This window comes from Capsicum annuum, chromosome 2 (assembly GCF_002878395.1).
Source record: "Capsicum annuum cultivar UCD-10X-F1 chromosome 2, UCD10Xv1.1, whole genome shotgun sequence".
NCBI classification, from domain to species: domain Eukaryota; kingdom Viridiplantae; phylum Streptophyta; class Magnoliopsida; order Solanales; family Solanaceae; genus Capsicum; species Capsicum annuum.
Genome location: NC_061112.1, coordinates 28,749,402 through 28,765,878, shown reverse-complemented (window position 1 = coordinate 28,765,878; position 16,477 = coordinate 28,749,402).

Sequence of the window (16,477 nt, the reverse complement as noted above, 5' to 3'; positions counted from 1 at the left end):
TTAATTTAAAGCATGAATAATCAATTTATAACATGAGACAAGTAATTCAATCAGTAACAATCAACACCCTTCAACCCAATTTCAAAACCCATAATTATATCACATTTAAATCCATTCAATTAATGCCATAATGTAAAATTAAAGTTAGGTAAAGAAAAACATGCTTGAAATACACAATGAATTGAAAATAATTTGAAGTTTGGTGCTTGAATGATGAATCCCTTGTGAAACCCTTGGATTTTCTTGGTTTAAGTGTTAAAGAGGAAGAGAATGGTCTTTGATCATTAAAACTGATGGGAAAATGGTGTATTTTATGTTTAAAGATCGTACAAAGGGTAAAAAGACCAACCCCAAATCTCAAGGCACGAAACCCAAAGGAAAACTTGATCACCAACTCTAAATCTCAGGGCACAAAGTCTACGGTCTACATAACACTTCTGTCTACTTTGAGCTGCTCGAAGCCTATCCTGAATGATCTAAACTCTAGACAAGGACAAATAAAGCAAGTCTCTACCTCGAGGTCTAATATTAGAAACCTCAAACCAAATAATAGGAAAGCAACATCGCCTACCATACAAAGCCTCAAAAGGAGCAATTTTAATATGCAAACTCCACCAAGTCTAGATGTTGCTCCCACTAACCACCAAAATTTATCACAGAAGCGCAAAGCATATCCTCCAAAACCTGAATAGTCCGCTCTACCTGCTCGTCAGTCTGGGGTGAATGTTGTACTAAGATCAACTCGAGTGCCTAACTCATCTTGAAAAGTCTTCCAAAAGTGAGATATGAACACTAAACCCAGACTTATATAATAGACACTGGCACACCATGAACACGCACAATCCCACGAATATAGATATGGACCAACCTTTCAGCACTGAAAAAAACCTGAAATGGAAGAAAATAAGCAGATTTGGTCAATCAATCTATGATGACCCATACACTATCAGAACCATAAGAAGTACAAGGCAATCCAGTCACAAAGTCCATAGTGATTCGTTCTTATTTCCACACGAGAATAGGTAACCTCTGAAGCAAACCACCCGACCTCAAATGCCCGACCTTCACATATTAGAAACATAGGGAACGAGCTACAAAATCCTCTATATTTTTCCACATACCACCCCATTAGTAATGTTGTCTCAAATCATAATACATCTTAGTCACGCCTAGATAAATGGAATACCTAGAACAATGAGCCTTCTCCAAAATCAATCTAATCCAATCACCTACTCTTGGTACACAAACTCGATCTCCAATCCTCAAAATACCATTTGAATCAAGTGAGGCTTTCTTAGCCTTACCACTCAATACCTTATCCCAAATCAACCTTAATCCTAAATCATCAAGTGGATGAGCTCAAATCAGCACCATCAAAGAAGACCTAGCCTCCACGAATGCTAAAACACACCCAGGTGTCGAAAGATCAAGCCTAACTATCTGATTATCTAAGGATTGAACCTCTAAGGCCAACGGCCTCTCATAAGTCAAAAGATATGTCAAGCTACCCGTGCTAGTCGATCTCTAGCTTAAGGCATCCGCAACTACATTAGCCTTGCCCAGATGATAAAGAATAGTCAAGTCATAATGCTTAAGCAACTCAAGCTAACGGCGCTGCCTCATATTAATATATCGCTAGGTGAAGAAATACTGAAGGCTACTATGATTCAAGAAAATATCACAACGAATTCCATACAAGAAGTGCCTCCACAACTTCAAAACAAAAACAACCACGCACAACTATAAATCATGGTTAGGGTAATTCTTCTTAGGGTTTCAACAAGCGATTAGCACACATAGTCATCTTACCCTATTTCATCAACACAATACCTAACTCGACACATGAAGCATAATAAAAATGATAAAACCCACACCCTCATTGGGCAAGGTTAAGATAGGAGTTGACGTTAACAAATCCTTAAGCTTTTGGAAGCTCGCCTCACAAGCATCGAACCATTAAAAAGAAACTTTTTTCAGAGTCAACTTGGTTAACGGGGATACAATAGGAGAGAAATCCTCAACAACACTTCGATAGTAACCTGCCAAGCCAACAACAATCCAAATCTCAATAGGCGGAGTAGGCCTAGCCCAATCACGAACTACTGCAATCTTTGATGGATCAACCATAATACCATCCTTAGTCACCATATGACCAAAAAAAGAGACAGACTCTAACCAAAACTCAGTCTTAGAGAACTTCGCGTATAACTTCTCTTCTCTCAATGCTCTTCGAATCGGCCTCACTCTAGGAATAAACCAAGCTATCATCTATAAATACAATCATAAAAGAGTTGAGTATGGTTGAAATACCTAGTTTATCAACTCCATGAATGCGGATGGGGCATTGGTCAACCCAAATAACATGACCAAGAATGCATAACGATCATATCGAGTCCAAAAACCTATCTTTGGAATATTCAAAGCTCTAATACGAGGAAGAGGATACTTATTATCAAATCAATCTTCAAAAACACTGAAGCACCCAGAAGTTGGTCTATAACGCCCCGAGTTTGTACCTCGGATGCTATACGATGCTTATAATCCTAAAAGACCACAAGCTAACCCATGACTGGTACCTGCTACATTAACTAAATAATAATACTGAAATATGCAGAAAATAGGTGAAAAATATGCCATAAGGTTCAATATTGAAATAAACTAAATACGATATAATAATACCAAAACTGAAACATCTATCTGAAAATACTTTAGTCTGAAAAGCCTCTAAATTGTCTAAAATCTAGAGTTAATGGGATAAGTCCCCAACTAACTCCAGCTAATAAAATAAAATTAAAATACTAAAATGATAATCATGTCCTCGAACTATGAGGATCACCACTAACTCTGGCTGCTAAAAATATGTAACTGCTAGGGATGATTGAGAGCCCGTGCATCTGAAACTATGATATAAAACATCATAGTGCAAAAGAAAGGTATATGTTAGTACTTTGAATGTACTGGTATACTAAGTGAGGTAGGCTGAAATGCATGGATTCATATGCATGAATAATACTGGCTGAATGACATGAATATAACTAAATGAGAGACTGGAACTGAAACTGAGATTGTAGGAGGTAATCATCTAACCGACATACCCATCTCTAAACTGATTGGGGTCTAACTTGTGACCCCAGTTGGAAGGGTGTCAATACCATGCCACGGGTAAAGACAAGCTGAGTCACCCTTATCTGGCAAGCGCTCATCAACCCTCAACTGGCAGGTTGATGTATCAACCTATGCTGGCTACGTAGTTTTGAAACATAAGGACTACTTCTAAGGCTCACACCCTCTACTGGCAGGTAAGGCCCCATCCTTGGATTCACTCAGTGTTGAATCCTACTCTCAACTAAATAGACACTAGACTGATTTCTAAACTATTCTAAGCTAAACTGAATTATTACTGATCATACTGTTTAACTAAACTGAGTTCATTGAGTTCCGTTGACTGACGGGATACTACTGAATTTCATTAACTGACTGAATTTCTTAAGGTCTGAACTGAATACTGAACTGGACTGGACTGATACTGAGTCTATTGAGTTCTTCCTGAGTTTGGTAACTGACTGAGAGTACTACTAATCATGACATGACTGATACTATCCTGAGACTGACCATGGCTCTAGGTAATCAGCTAAATTGTAGGGTATTAAATACCCCCAGGACTCGATAGTATAAATTATAAGACATGGCACAATCCTGAAACATGATAAATAACTACTTGATCATCCTTCATTCATTGGGACATTCTAGCAAACACTTGCATGACATGAACTTGAATACATGCTAACATGCTATAATTTCATCATTTAATTCTCATGAACAACTCAGCAAAGACTTGGAAGGCATTGTATATGCACATAGTACTAACCAACATATGAGCATCACAATTTCAAGGTTTTAACATGAATTCACATGATAATACATACATAATAGTTGTTTTTACATAAATCTTGCACTTAATCATGGAATATAATTCAATCAACATTATAATCATGAATACACTTGAATTCAAATCATGGAAAGCATAAAATCAATCTACTTGAAGTGTAAAAGAGTTTCTTGGACTCCAAGGGTGGAAGGAACCCTTGGATGAACACTTAACATACCTTGGTTGCTAAATTCCTGAAGATTAGTGGTGGAATCTTGAGCCTTGAATTTAAAATTTAATCTCTTAGGGTTTTTATTCTTGAGTGTTTTGAAAAGAATGAATATAATTTGCTACTTGAGGACTAAATCTCGTGTTATGGGGGATGAAGAACGTGGGAAAAAGACCCAATTACCCCCAAAGGCGCGGCTTTTTAATGACTGAAAATTGAACTATCGACGGGTAGACTGATGCGCCTCATCATTGGCATCGATGCGATAGCCAATGCACCGCATCAAGTCAGCGTCGGTTCACTGAAAATTGCCACTGGAAGCCAAGGAAAATATTGATCAACACGTTGCACCGAAATCGCGTCGATGCACTGTTTTAGATTCCCAAACGTGGTTCAAACGAGGTCCAAAAAATATAAAACTCATTCGGGAACACCTACTGACATTTCTGATCATGAATCAATCTAAAGATCGATACTTTAAGATCATAAGAATCGTGATATAGAGTTTCCAACTTACAAAGGCCAAAATAATACTAAGTCTGAATACTTAGCTAAAATTTTCTTAGTCTAGGACCCCTTAGCAAGCTTAAATGACTGAGTTAAGCGTAGGATTTTGTGCTTCTTACATGGTCAAACAAATCATCTATAAGAGGAAGAGGATACTTATTCTTAACTATCACCTTGTTCAACTATTGATAATCAATACACATACGTATAGACTCATTTTTTTTCTTTACAAACAAAACAGGCTCACCCCAAAGAGATATACTAGGTTAGACAAATCCTTTATCTAACAACTCATGCAATTAATCCTTTAATTCCTCTAACTCGGTTGGGGCCATCTTATAAGGAGGAATAGAGATAGGCTTGGTGTCTGGCTCAACATTAATAGCAAAATCAATATCACGATCCAAAGGCATACCAGGAAAATCCATAGGGAACCCATCTATGAACTCATGGACAACACAAATAGAATCCAAAGAAGAAGGTGAGGAAACACTAGTATCAAAAATATAAGACAAATTAGACAAGTATCCCCTCTCAACCAAGCGAAAAGCTTGAACTTAGGATATAACCCTCTTGGGGCCCGAATGAAGTGTACCCTTCTAAGCTATCTTTCGCATACCTGGCGAAGCTAAAGTCCTGGTCTTAGCATAGAAATCTATAATAGCATGGTAAGGCACCAACCAATCCATACCCAAAATGATGTCAAAATCAACCATATCTAAGATAAGAAAATCTACCAAACTCTCACGCCCAGCAAAGTCACAACATAAGATCGGTACACCCGATTCACCATTAAAGAATTTTGCAAAGGAGTAGATACATGAATAGTGATGGCAAGAGGCTCACTAACAGAATCAGAACCTAAAGCAAAATATGCTGACACATAAGAGAAAGTCAATCCAGGATCAAATAACACAAATGCAAATCTAAAACAAATAGGGATGATACATGTGATAACAGCATTGAAAGCCTCTGCCTCTGATTTGGAGAGTATAGCATAGCACTATATATGACCACTAACTACCTGAATAACACCACCACAGGCACCACTATCTCTGTCTCGTGTACCTCTTATAGAACCCGACTACCACTGTGGGAACCACTACCTCTGCCTCATGCATCTCTAGCAAAACCTCTACCTCTCACAGCTAAAATAAGAGTAGTTCTAAACACACAATGGGGACAGTCTCATCACACACATAGAAAGATCTACGACCCGACTCAATAGGAAGAGGTACGGCTAAAGAAAAATGACCACCCTAAACTGCTAAACAAGAAGACCCACTACCTAAGCTCTATAAGGACCTAAACTGATCTACCATGATATCCACGAAAACATCTAGAATTCCTATCTCGAGAAGTGTAACCTTTAAACTTTCCCATATAATGCAACTTCTTAGCGCCTCCCTGAGATGCTCAAAGAATATTCTTAGCTATCTTAGTATGGTCCACTATACTTTGAAATGATGCCTCAAACGCTACCATCTGAGACATAGCTAACTGAAGAGAAATATCTAACCCCTTCACAAACTTTTAAATCTTTTGAGATTCGGTAGCAATGTTGGCATTGAAATACTTAGACAAGGAATGAAAGTGTACCTCATATGCTGTAATAGTCATAGAACCCTGCTCCAGATGATCAAACTCAAATTTTATCTGATCCCTCAAACTGTAAGTACGAACCTCCCTAAAAAGGACTTAGCAAACTAATCCCACACATCTCTATAGAATCAAAAGGTCTGCAACAAATAAGTGACCTCCACTAATCTCTAGCAGCATCCCTCAACTGATAAGTAGTATACACAATACCATGGGACTCAAGAGAACCCAGTTTATGCAACTTCTCATGAAAGTCAATCAAGAACTTATAGGCATCGTCACCCACGACATCACTGAACCTAGGAGGACCCAAACAAGTGAATCTCTCAAACCTTCTTCTGATCCTCAGAAGACATAACAGTACTCGCAATAACAAGAGGCATGGTGAATTTAACAGGCTGAGCTCCCACTTGGGGAGGTAACATAGACAAAGGTTGAACTCCTAATCTCAGAATACCATACTTAGATGCAGGAGCTGAAAGAGGAATAACACTCAGAGTCTATAAAATACCAAAAGAAGAAGTAGGTACCATCGGAGGATCCATACTATAGGGCTGTAAGAATACCATAAGTAGATTTTAGCATAGACAGAGGTGCAATACTCAGACCTAGGGAACACCAAGCGCACTCGAAGGAGCACCTTCCAAATGGGTCAATAAGGGAATCAACAACCCCTCCAAGACTAGGATAAAAATACTTAATGAAACTAAAGTAGGACCCACATCTCCAACATGCTTAACACAAGGCTCAGGGGAAAGTCCCTTAGAACTACTCATAGATAGACCAGATCCATATGCACGTCCACTACCTCGATCCCATTTATGACTCACAACTCACCCTCTAGACTGATCTCTCTCCTTAGATGAAGGCTCCATATCTCTAACCTCATAAGATCTAGTCATCACTATCTGTATTAAAAAGAGTGAAATATGTCTTAGAACACAAGGTATGAAGGAAATTTGCATGATAAGAAACAAAATGAGGGAAGTTTCCTAAAGACATCCTATAGCCTCTCAAAGATAGATAAGGATGTCTACATACCGATCTACCAGACTATATTAGACATCTCGTTCTCATACTATTGAGACCAATGAACCTGTTTACTCTAAAACTAATTTGTCATGGACCAAAATTTGAAGGTCATAATGGCACTTGTTGTAGTAAACCTTGACAAGTAAGCATATCATACAAACTGATAAAAAGGAAAGTAATAACAATATCCAAAGTAAGGCTTCAAGAAAGAAGTAGAACCACACAATGTGGCTTCAAGAATGAAGCAGAACCATACAATGTAGAAAAATAAAAAAACATAACCAATAATACCATACCATAATCCCAAAACCTGGTGTCACAATGTAAGAACATCAATTGAACAACTCGAGATCAAAATAATAAGATATCCAAAAGAAGAACAACTCAGTCTCTAAAATACGAATACAGAGATAGTTTAAGTAAAGAAAGGTAGCAGTCAACCCTGGAAGCAAGAATCCAATCATTATCTCGAATAGCTCCAAAGTATCGCCTGAAGTACCACCATGAGGCATACTCGAACCAGGATCTACATTAAAAAAGCTTAGTAGGGGTGAGTATGATCCACTTGTACTCAGTACGTATCATAGGCCGACTGAGCAAAGTAGAAAATAAAGCATATAAAATACACACTAAGGGCAAATCACCTATAATCAGAAAATATCTCAAACGGTAGCCCACACCATCTCCACTAATAGTTCTATAATATTCACATCAAACACAAAAGATACAAGGAAAACATAGGTCAGTAATAAAGGAAGAAAGACACATAATCAAATATCACATCAAAAGAAAATAACACATCATAGAAAAACACAAGGTAGATACCAATATAATGTAGATGAAGATGATGATGTGATGCATAAGGTTGTCGCACAACCTCCATATACACCTATGAAGCTAAAGATTCCTTATGTAGGACTCATGAAGGGTTCGTCAACCTATATACAATCCATAATCCATTACCATATCCATATCTCCTCTTCGACACATCCTTCGATAAAGGGTTCTTAAGTGTCATATTTACTTCAGAAAATTCAGTGTTTCTATTAATTCTAATATTTCCACAGTGGTACCAGTGTCTTATGAATGTATGTGATATGAGTATGTGATGCTCCCAACCAACTAGAAGGAGAGCTTCCATATTCAACCAATATACTAATCAAGTGAGCCAATAATCCATACAATTTTTCTAACCATTCATGAAACCCAACATAAACCACATGCCAATAGGGAGAAATACATTAAAATACACTAGTGCAACCATGTTAGGCCTTTTCATTATACAAAATACAATTAATTTCACATATACAAAGCTAACAATATTATATAGGAACCCACATGGTCAAATATAGAAAATAATGTTCCCAAAATCACCAAATACATCAGTATATATAGGTCGCCACATGAGCATAACACAATAATTATTGTCATTTTCATAATTAATTCTCATACTCTTAATATAATTTTGTATCTACATTAACTACCTAGCCCGGTTTGAAGAAAGTTAAGTCATAAACTACCTCGAATGTTGAAAATTGATCCGCGAGCCTTTACTCTGAAGCCTTACACCTTCCGAACGGACTCAAAATTAACTAAAAGATGAAAATATAGAATCTATGCGTCAAAAGAAAGCCAATGATACCCATATTGCCAATTTTAAGTTCGGATCAAAATGGACCCCCAAAATGGGCTTTTTAAAAAGAAGAGAAAAATCATAATTTTATCTTTGAAACATTTTTTTGATATTTTTAGGAGTCTACAGCTGAAAACTCAAAAGAAAATGAGATAAAAATGAGGTCCAAATTGAAGAAAAATCATGTTTAAGCTTTCCCGACAAAATCTCCGAAAAATCTTTTTGAAATTAAGAATATGAATTGTTTTGAAGATAAAATTGAGAGAAAACTGATAATTATAAGATTAGAGACTTATCCAAGTAAAAACGGATTGAAAATGAGGTTTGAGTCGAAAAAATACAAGTTTTAGGCCTTCAGAGCCAAAATCTCTAATTTTTCATTTTAATCCACTTTAAAACAAGAATTGAATGATAAAATTGGAGAAAAGTAGTTGAAATAGGTGTTAAGAAGCTTACTTAAGCTTAGAAATAGAGAAATTGCTCAAAAGTGCAAAATCTAAGCTCCGAGTCTCAAAAATGAGGAAAAAAGGCAAAACATGAGTATATATAGGGTCCAAGTCTCCACGGACCCCTTGAAATTCATCCGAAATTCTATGAACGCAAACAAAATATGCTACCCTGTCGAATTTGATGCTTCAGACTCAATGGCGATATCAGATTTTCAAAAAAAATATTATTTTCACAAAGTTGGCCCCTGAAACCCAATTTCACAACTTTTTGAATCGAATGTTGAAATGAAATTTAAACGTCATAAAACCACACCAACCATGTTACCAATATAAAATTGACATTTCAGATATGTTGGCACAATCCGCTTTTCCATAGGCGCATAGATCAATAAATGTTGATTGAAGTCAACTATAAGGCTCTTAAAGCATCAAAAATCTCAATTTAACATAAATCACGTCAAAATATATTGAGAACTATGTCCATCATTTTCATGTTTTAGAAATACCACAAAGCAACTACGGAAAGGGGTAAAATGATCAAATCACACAGAAATAAGTATTTCACAAGAATCACCAAGAAATCAAGTCGTTACAATTTTAAATCCATTTTCAATTATTCAAAAATTAAACTTTACATGCCATTACTTTGGTGTCTATTTCAAGCTATATACGAATTTAGTAAGTTTACATACTTTGTTTTCTAGGCCTTCTTCAACAAAATACTCGAATTGTTTCATGGAAATCTCCTTATTTAGGTCTTCATTTAAAAAAAGCAATGTCTATATTCCTTTGATAAATTTACTAATCTAAAATTATAGCAATAGCAATTTGAAATCTAATGGATATAATTTTAATTACTAGAGAAAAAGTATCAAAAAGTTCTAGGTCTGTTAGTTGCTTAAAATCTTTAGTCACTAACCTAGTCTTGTATTTATCTATAGATCCATTCGATTTGAATTTGTTTGTAAGATCCATTTACACCTAATTATTTTACAATTCAGTAGCAAATCAATCAAATTTCAAGTTTCATAGTGATTTCATTTTATCATTTACAATCTCTTTCTAAAAAATTGCATGATGTGAAGATAAAGTTTCTTTCAAAGTGAGGGTCATCTCAAACATTAAAAATATGAATATTAGGACAAAAATCTTTCTCTACTCTAGATCTTTTATTTTTTCTTAACTCAAAATCATTATTTTCTTTTTTTAAAAATAAAAGTAGAAGAACTTGGTAGTGACAAAATATTTTTTTCAATTCTTTGACCCCCACTATTTTTAAAATCAAAAAAAAAATTATTTTCATGAAAAATAGCAACAGATGATTTCATTATAATATTATCGTCAAGATTAAAAATTTATAGGTTGTACTATTTGAAGCATAACCAAGAAAATACAAATAGTCATTTTTTTACCCAACTTAGAGATTTAGGATCCATTAACCTTATTACATAGTGTAAGAAACCTCAAACTCCTAGATATCTCAAATTTGATTTATGACTTTTTCACAATTCAAAAAATATTAATTTTTATTTTTTTTTATGAAGCACACATTCCACACATAACAAGCATTCAAAAGAGCTTTACCCTAAAAATTTACAGGTGCACTAGACTCAATTAACATGACACTAGTTAACTAAATCAAAGTTATATTCTTCAATTCCGCTACACCGTTAGAAGCAGAAGCATAAGGAGAAGGAATTTCATGAATTATACCCAATGATCTAATAGAAGAATTTAACTCATTAGACTCAGCATGACCTTTATGACTTTTAATTCTTTTTGTTTTTTTTTACCAAATAGATTTTCAACTTCATGGAGAAAAGTTTTAAAAATCTCAAAAGCATCACTTTTATTTTTTTCATGAAGTAAACATATGTAAATTTTAAAAAATCATCAACGAAAATGATAAAATAATTATTTCCCCATGAGTTAAAATTCCTTCAACTCACAAATGTCAGTATGAACTAATCGTAATAAATCAATTTTTCTTTCAGCTTGAAACTGAAGCCTTTTAGTGATTTTGGCTTTAATACAAGCTTCACTTTTTGAAAATTCTTTTTAATCATTGGTATTAATCCTAAACTACTCATGATTTCCGCATAACGATCATTAATATGATAGAACGAGCATGTCTAAAACTAGTAGAAGAAACATATAAACAAAAGTATATTCATTTCAACATTCAACTTTAACATTCTATCATAAGCATTCCCTTTTTCCACAAAAATACTATTTTTTTACAATTATATATTGGTCAGATTTAATAATATATTTGAAGTCTGTTTTATTAAGAAGAAAATCAGACATCAATTTTTTTTCTCATAGTGCATGAAGTTCATCTTTCAATTCAATACCCTTTCAAAAGTGAAACTCAACTTGACATCTTCCTTTCCAATCGCTTAAGTGGTGTGAGAATCACCAAGCTTGCCGGTTTTGAATTTCTAAAAAAGGGTATAAATTTTAAATCAATCTTTGTCATAATAGACATGATGGTTTGCACCAGAATTAATCCACCATCCATAAACATTATCAATCATATGTATGTTTGTTTTCACCGCTACAAATGGTTCTTCGATAACATCTGGCTGAGGTGTAGGCCCATATTTTCAAAATTTACAAAATCGAGCAATACGTTCACTCTTGCGACAGACAAAGCACAGACCATTTTCTTGAACATGTTGATTTTGTGCTTGGTTATTTCACCATTATTATTCTTGAGAGGCCTACCATTATATTTCTTAAAATTTATCTTCTTAGGCTTTAAAGAAGTATTTTTTTTGGTATCAGAGGCAATATTATTTGAAGTAGTTAAATTTATCATTGTTGTGATATTGTTTTTTCTGTTTGCAAAAGTGCATCCTGGCCCTTTGCCTCTTCTTCCATGCAGATTCGCATTATCAAAGTCTCAAGAGAAGTTTTCTTTTATTTGTGGCACATAACTTTTAAAATTCCTTTAGAAAAGGTGGAAGTTTCTCTATTATGCCATAAACAATAAGGTTATCTCCAATTTTGACTTTCTTGAACCTAAGCTCTCCAACAATCATTATAAAGTCCTGAACTTTAACTACTACTGATTTGTTGTTTGCTTTTTAGAAAAAAAAATCTACTAGCGACATATTTTTTTCACTACAATCTCCTAGGTATCATACTTACTCTACAATGCTTTCTAAATTATATTTGCACTAGAGTACGTTCTATCGTAATAATCATAAAAATTATTAGATAGACAATTAAGAGGAAAATACCGACACTTGTAGGAGTCACCATCGTACGTTTCAAATTCTCTTGAAGAGAAATAAGTTCACCATCACTCATGAAAGAATTATCTACTTTATTAGGATTCGTCTATATAAACACATAAGAAATATTGAGAAAATTTAAGTAGAAAATACTTTTCCCTTCCACATCTTGAAATGAGCACTATTAAACTAGAATGGCTTGTTAAGATCTTTCATCTTGACATCCTCAAACTTTCTAATTATAGCCATTGAATTCTCCTTAAAATTATTGGTGAAAATTACAATAATTACAATTGAAAAACTTAGAATGAAGAAACTAAAATACGGAAAAGGGTCTAAAATGCCCTTCAACTATGTGAAATGGTGCAAAAATATCCTCCGTCTACCTATTCAGTCTAAAACATCATCATCTACCTATTGGACCTAAAATGCCCTTTTCGTCTACCTATTGGGGCTAATTTACCCTTTTATTTAAGAAAAAAATTATGTAATACTATAACTTATCTTTATTAAACTATATAAAATCTCTATCATTTTTATTAATATTAATCAAATAAATAGTGCACAATATCAATTTTTCGTCATTCTAAATTGATCTGATAAATTAAAAAAAAAAACATAAATAGTCATTCTTACAAAATTATTACATATACGTAGCCATATTAGTTGGTTGTCAGATACAGCATATAAAATATTTACTTTTATAACAGATTCTAATATATAGAAAAATAACAATATATTAAATTTCCATATTTCTTATTTATTGTCTATTTTAATGGAAGGCTTTTGTTCATTCATTTTTTATATACTATATCAAAATTTTATGTTTTTCATTTTTATGTCCTTCTTTCACAGTGCCTTCATAAAGATATATGGTATATTTATACAATAAAAATTCATGGTATATGTATATATTATACAAATTATATTTATATCATAAAAATACATAGTATATTTATCCCATATAAACTATATTTATATCATAAACATACATGGTATATTTTAGATATAAAAAGTTTATACCATGTAATACTGAAAATATATATTTATATTTAATAAAAAATTTTAAAAAGAAAAGTACTTCCGACATAATGAGATATACCATGAATATTTATCCCATAAATTATATTAAAAATATACTAATAATTTGACTTTAACCTAAATTATATTTATACAACAAAAATTATATGGTATATCTGTACTTCCAACATAATAATTTTTATGCCATAAATACTTATCCATAAAAAATCATGGTTAACTCATTACATTAGAATTAAAAATATACGATAATAAAATAATACTAGATGATTAATATACACGAAAACAAAATGAAACATACACGAGCAACTAATGAAATACTTAGTTTATTTAAAAATATTTAAATTTTGAATATAAGAGAGAAAAAGATTGAAAGTAGGGATTATCTTTTCCGTTTTTAATTTAAAGATTAAAAATAAATCTCTTAAATTAAGGTGAATTGATAATTAGCTATAGCATTAAATTAGGAATTATAATTATCTTTTCTGATTTTTTTAAATGGCTATATATATAAAAAAAAAAACTTTTATTTTTGTAACACTGAAAAAGTACTATTATTTATGTTATTAAGTTTTAAGGATGGTCTTTTCATGTAATTTACATAAATAAAAGGGAAAAATAGACTTAATAGGTAGACGTAAAGGGCATTTTAGGTCCAATAGGTAGGTGAGAAAGGCATTTTAGCCCCAATAGGTAGACATAAGGGCATTTTAGGCCCAATAGGTAGACGGAGGTATTTTCGCAACATATTTACATAGTTGAAGAGTATTTTAGGCCCTTTCCCGAATAAAATAATCTTCTTCTTGTTTGAGGAGCTGATATCTTGCTCTCTATAAGGAGATTTAAGCCCAACGCAACAAATATTTTCATCGGTCCAGCAGTAATCTTCCTAAATTGTCCCCTCCAGAATACAACAGCCTAATCACAAAGTACAAATGAACAAACTCGGGACAAAAATTGACTTCAAAACGCAAAAAAAAAAAAAAAGAACATCTCTCTTCAACTAATAAATTCTCTTTTTTACTATTTTTTGTGCACTCTAAATTTTCTTTTACTTAGATAAATAATGCAAGACCACCTTTATTTATAAAAGAGAAAATCTTTGTATTGAATAAGAGTGAATAAGAGTGAATAAGGGATAGTTAAGTTGGTAGATAAATGACCTATAGGTTATAAAAGTTTCAAGAAATAATAGATGAATAAAAAATAGAAGCTACATCAGAAAATGAAATTCATTTCATATTCCAACCAATACCTTTGGCCGCTAAATGCAGCATTATGAAAATCTATTGTAACTTCCCCATCAGTAGCTAATGTGAGTAATAACAAAAACTACAAACATAAGGGAGTAATGCCTTTGTATCCACCAATAATCAAAGTTAGTACTAATGATACTCTGAAATCCACCAACCTTAGAGATGAAAATGAAGAAGTTGTGGAAGTTCAACAGCCAGCAGAGGCGGACCCACATGTATAGGTGGGGTGCACATACATTTGTTAACGTCAAAAAAAAATATGTATATATATGTGTATATACCTTGAGAAATTGAAATATAGGTAATAGTGCACCTAAAAAATACGGAAGTCATATATATATGAGTTTATTTGATTAATTTATTAATTATGATTTATTTGATAAAACTAGATTTAGATATTCCCCAAAATATTATTTAAATGAATAACGTACAAAAATATAAAGAATTAAAGCAAATAATATCTGAAAAACGTAAAGAATTGAAAATAAGGATAGAAAGACTACAATATAACATAATTGCCGGAGTTAGTAAAAACTCAATAAATGCACAAAAAGAAGAAATATGAAATTTAGAATCAATAATAGATAGTCTAGAATATACATACCAACATGATCTATTAACAATTAAATAAAAAATGAACAAAGAAGAATTTATAATAGACGAAAAAACATATAAAAATTACGAAGGATTAAAAATAAAAATAGTGTTTTCTAATTTAGGTAGAAAATATAAGAAAATAGGTAAACATTTATATTTAATGTTAGAAAAAAGAAGAATTAAAATTAGAAGATAAATTGACAGCTATGGTGAGAATAGAAAAAGAAAACGAAGATATAGATAGAAAAAAAGGAAATACAAAAAATAAAACAACAAACTACAGAAGAAATACGAAAAATAGAAGAAACTAAAAATAGTAGGATTGCTGAATTAGAAAAAGAACTACAAATGCTAAAAGATCTGTATGAAAAAAGACAAAAAAAAAAGAAGAAAAAGATAAAGAACAAAAATTATTAAATGAGATAAATCAATTAAAAGAAAAATTAGAAATAGAGAATAAAGAAATAGAAACCAAGGAATTAGAAATTAATACAATAGATGTTGAAGAAACAGATAATTATAATTCGGAAGATAGTGAAACATATACAGAAATCTTAACAAATACAAAAAATTTAGGAATCAATGGAAAATAAGAAGTAATTAATGAAGAAAACTTAGAAAATATAAACACGGATATAAACTCTCTTGATAAAAAAGAAGATGAAAATATAATACCTAGAACATCAGAAATAAAAAAACCTACATATTATAAGAATAAGTTTAAAAGACATAATCTAAAGAATGAATATGGCAAATGGACACCAAAACAAATAGTTAATAAAAATTATAACTTTTTAGACTTAGATTGTGTAATAGATACAGAAAAAATAATACAATTATGGATAGGATATATGACAAAATAATTATTAGATAATAATATAAATGTAATAGATGCACCAGAATATATAGAAAGAACACTAATAGGAACAGTGAAATTATGGCTTTTAAATCTAACTAAAAATAGTAAAAGAGTATTAAGAACTGACAAACTCACAGAAGGAACATCATCAACAACCACAGCTAAACTAAC